Raw genomic sequence first — 4,662 nt, 5'->3', positions numbered from 1 at the left:
ATCCTTCTTAAATTTTGGATTCCAGACTGGACAAGGTATTGCAGTAGTGGTTGCACAAGTGCCAAATACAGAGGTAATGTAATATAATCTTTCTACTCCTGCTCTTGATATTTCCTGTTTATACATCCAAGTATTGCATTAGCCCTTTTGGCTGGAGCGTAATAGTATTGTAATCATATTCAGCTGATTATCCATAATAACTCACAAATCTTCTTCCGAGTCACTATTTCCCAGGAGAGAGTCCCCCTTTCTGTAAGTATGGCCTACATTCTTTTTTCCTAGATATATAATTTTACATTTGGCTTTATTGAAACATATATTTTTAGCCTGCACCCAGCTTGGCAAGTGACCCAGATTGCTCTATCAGTGAACTTCATTATTTGTCATGCCTCCAGTCTTTGTGTCATCTACAAGTTTTATCGGTAATTATTTTGTGTTTTCTTCAAGCTCAATGTTAAATAGCATATGGCCAGAATTTGCTTTGTTTGGGACTCCACTAGAAACACACCCACTTGATGACAGTTCCCTATTTACAATTACATTTTGAGACCTATTGGTTAAGCAGTTTTAATCAATTTAATGTGTATCATGTTGATTTTATATCATTTTAGTTTGTTAATCAAATTGTTGTGTAGTACCAAGTCAAATACCTGACAGAAGTCTAAGTATATTACATCAACCTGGTAGCAGTGCTGCCTACGCCATCTGGCTTCTCATTTAGGTGAAGTTCTACTGATGAAGGCATCTCTTCAAGATAGTTAAGTCCAAAGCAGACTGCAAAGAATTACACAGGGATCTCACAAAACTGGGTGACTGGGCAACAAAATGGCAGATGAAATTCAGTGTTGATAAATGCAGAGTAATGCACATTGGAAAGCATAATCCCAATTAGACATACAAAATTATGTGGTCTAAATTACCTGTTACCATTCAAGAAAGAGATTGCGGAGTCACTGTGGATAGTTCTCTGAAAACATCCGCTCAGTGTGTAGCAACAGTCAAAAAAGCCAACAGAATGTTAGGAACCATTAGGAAAGAAATAGATAATAAAACAATAAATATCATAATGCCACTATATAAATCCGTGGTATGCCCACACCTTGAATACTGCATGCAGTACTGGTAGCCCCACCTCAGAAAAGATATATTAGAAATGGAAAAGATACAGAAGGACTACGAAAATGAATTAGGGGTATGGAACAGCTTCCATATGAGAGGAGATTAAAAAGACTGGGACGGTTCATCTTTGAAAAAACAAAGGGGGATTATGACAGAGGTCTGTAAAATCATGAATGATGTAGAGAAAGTGAATAAGGAAGTGTTATTTACCTCTTCATATAACACAAGAACCAGGGGTCACACGATGAAATTAATAGGCAGCAGGTTTAAATCAACAAAAGGAAGTACTTCTTCACACAATGCACAGTCAACCTGTGGCACTCATTGCCATGGGATGTTGTGAAGGCCAAAAGTATAACTGGGTTCAAAAAAGAATTAAATAAGTTAATGGAGAATAGGTCCATTAGTGGCTATTAGCCAAGGATGCAACCCCATGCTCTGGATGCCCCTAAACCTCTGACTGCCAAATGCTGAAGCTGGATAACAGGGGATGGAAAACTCAGTAATTGCCATGTTCTGTTCATTCATTCCGAGGCATCAGGCACTGGCCACTGTCAGTAGACTGGGTAATGGGCTAGATGGACCATTGATCTGACTAATATGGCCATTCTGATGTTCAGTCAGTATTTATCTGTTTGCTCAACAAATGTTTATGTTCATCACCACAGAAAACAATATATTATTTAAATTAGTCTGAATAACTTTATTTTGATATTTTTATATTTTTGATCTTTAATTTTTCTATGTAACTTCTATTTTTTTAATAAATGAAACATGTTTGCTATAATTGACATACATTTTTTAGGGTCAGCTTGTGTCTTCTGTCTTGCCTAGACTAGGAAAAAAGGTTCTGCTTACGTTATAAACTGACCTATTAAATAGAGGTAAAGGTGTTAACCTGGGTCTACACTTGTATTAAATTGGGTTTTTCAATCATGTTGAGTTAGCTTGATTGACTAAAGTATCATTTTTCCTAGCAGAGACAAGAACTAAATACAGAAAGGCCTGATCCAATTCCCATTAAAATAGATTCCTGTGGTTTAATTGGGAGTTTGAATGGTCTCTAACCTGTTTACAGAACATGTATTTTTCTAGTAATTGTCTTATTTTATATTATAAGCCAAATTCTGACATTCCATCGCAGCTGTACATACTTACATACCAAAGAAGAAACTGCAGCGAGAAGTTGGAGCAGAAGGTAGAAGTTAATTTTCCTCCACAGTGAATATTGCAAAGGGATTGTTATAAAGTGTAGGTGATGGCATATAATCTACAGGTTTATGTACATATACTTGTTGCTACCTCGATCAGGCCATAGCCCTGATACACTTCCCTATGCAAATTATTTTTACGCTTAGCAGGTACAGAATGAATAAGGTGGCTGTGAATAAGGATGGACTCAATCAGAATATAGTTGCAATCAGTGTTGCTTTTGTATCTATTAGTTTTCCCATTTGGATGCCTCTTTCCATAAACCAGCCAGAATTTGTTTCTGTGATTTTAGTTTTCCTTAAAAAATTAAAGAAAATACACCATGCCTAGGAAATTACACACCAAAAACCTACATTAAAAGAAAGTTATTTTGGTTGCAAAGTTTGGTTTGCAAAACTAGGAAGTTAGGAAATGCCAGCGCTAGCATCTCCTGTACAGCCTAATTTGACACCTTATGCATATACCCTTTATGATACAGTTTTTAATGACATGATTACATGCTTTTTCTACATGATCCCTGCCTCATTCAGTACAGAGGTTTGATGGACAAAGGGGAAGAATTAAGATTGCAAGGGTAAGTGAATCTGGCATTACTAACTTTTGACTTGCACGCAAATTTTCTTTTAATGTAGTATTTTTAATATGTAATGTATAAACAGATTGTATCTCATTTTAGTGACACCCTTACACTCAAGTGTTATGTGGAAGCCAATAGGTAATGCTGCCTCAGAAATGCTGCAAATTAAACTTGTATGAATTAGTGTAGTCTCTATTGGTCTTTGCGGTCCTCAGCCTATTTTTAGAATGAGCCAGGACCTTTTGTTTAGGATTGGACTAGTAGCTCAACAGTAATGGCCCTTTATATATGAAGATATCATATATGCATGATTCCTATGCCTTGTTCTTAGTGCCTTTGCATGAGACTGCAATATCTTTGGTTCTTGCAGACATTGTTTTAACTCTTAAGAGGAGTGGGAGCAGGTAGCGATGAAGCTGTTTCACAAGAACAGCCATACTGGGTCAGACCAAAGGTCCATGAAGCCAAGTATCCTGTCCTCTGACACTGGCCAATGGTAGGTGTCCCAAAGGGAATGAACAGATAGGTTATCATCAAGTGATCAATGCCCTGTCACCCAAGCCCAACTTCTGGCAAACATAGGCTAGGGACACCATTCTTGCCCACCCTGACTAATAGCTATTGATGGACCTATCTTCCATGAATCTATCTAACTCCCTTTTGAACCCCATTATAGTATTGGCCTTCACAACACCCTCGAGCAAGGAGTTCCAGAGGTTGACAGTGCATTGCATGAAAAAATACTTTGTGTTTGTTTTAAACCTGCTACCTATTTATTTCATTTGGTGGCCCCTTGTTCTTGTTTTATGAGGAGTAAATAGCACTTCCTTATTTACTTTGTCATGTCACCATTTGCCAAATAAAAATGCACCCTTGCAAAATTCCAATCCATTCTCTCTTGTCTGTGTCCTCCGTGAAGGACCTCTGATCCAGAGACTGCACCTCGTTGCCCCTCGCTCCAGCTCTTCAGGATTCTAGCAACGCTCCTCATTGTGTAGTTCTAGTTTATGCAAAAAGAAAAGGAGGACTTGTGGCACCTTAGAGACTAACCAATTTATTAGAGCATAAGCTTTCGTGAGCTACAGCTCACTTCCTCAGCAGGCTCTTATGCTATACCTATTCCTTTTAGTAATGAAACTGCTGTCTGAAAGCAAGTCAGTGAGAGACAGCTGCTCCCACTATATTGTGTGGAAAGTAGACCCTTATACTGTAATAGATCTAAAAACATGGTTTGTTAAAAGGTAGAAAAGCCTCCTTGTTCCGCTTCCTGCAGTAGAACAAGGAGTAGGGAGGGAGTAGACACTGAATGACAGGAGCGTCTGTTCAGTGGTCTGGCCGTAAGGAAAGGAACATTGCATGGGCTTCCTGTGACTCAAGTACCTTTACAGCCACCGAATACAGGTGCAGTAATGCCCACAAGCCCTCCCCCGACAGCACTTATACAATTGCCGCGAGGCGACAGTGCAGAGCGCGCAGGGTCCGACCCGACTGCAGAGGGCTAGATTCGCCGTAGCACGCAGCGCAACACGTCACTTCTCGGAACCAAGTGACCGCTTGCAGGCAGACACTACCACTCCCAGCATGCAGTGCTTCGGGGAGGGGGACCACCATTCCCAGCACCCCTTGCTTCGTGAGACGTAAGCGACCTGGTGTTCGACTCCGGAACGCTCACGGCCGACGCGTGCGCCGTCTGCGCGCCTATGTGACGTCAATTAAAGTATCACCCTGCCCCCGAGTTCCCGAAATTTAAAATA

This window comes from Lepidochelys olivacea (genome assembly GCF_965140295.1).
Source record: "Lepidochelys olivacea isolate rLepOli2 genome assembly, chromosome: 7".
Classification (NCBI taxonomy): Eukaryota; Metazoa; Chordata; order Testudines; family Cheloniidae; genus Lepidochelys; species Lepidochelys olivacea.
Note: the sequence above shows the minus strand (reverse complement) of the source record.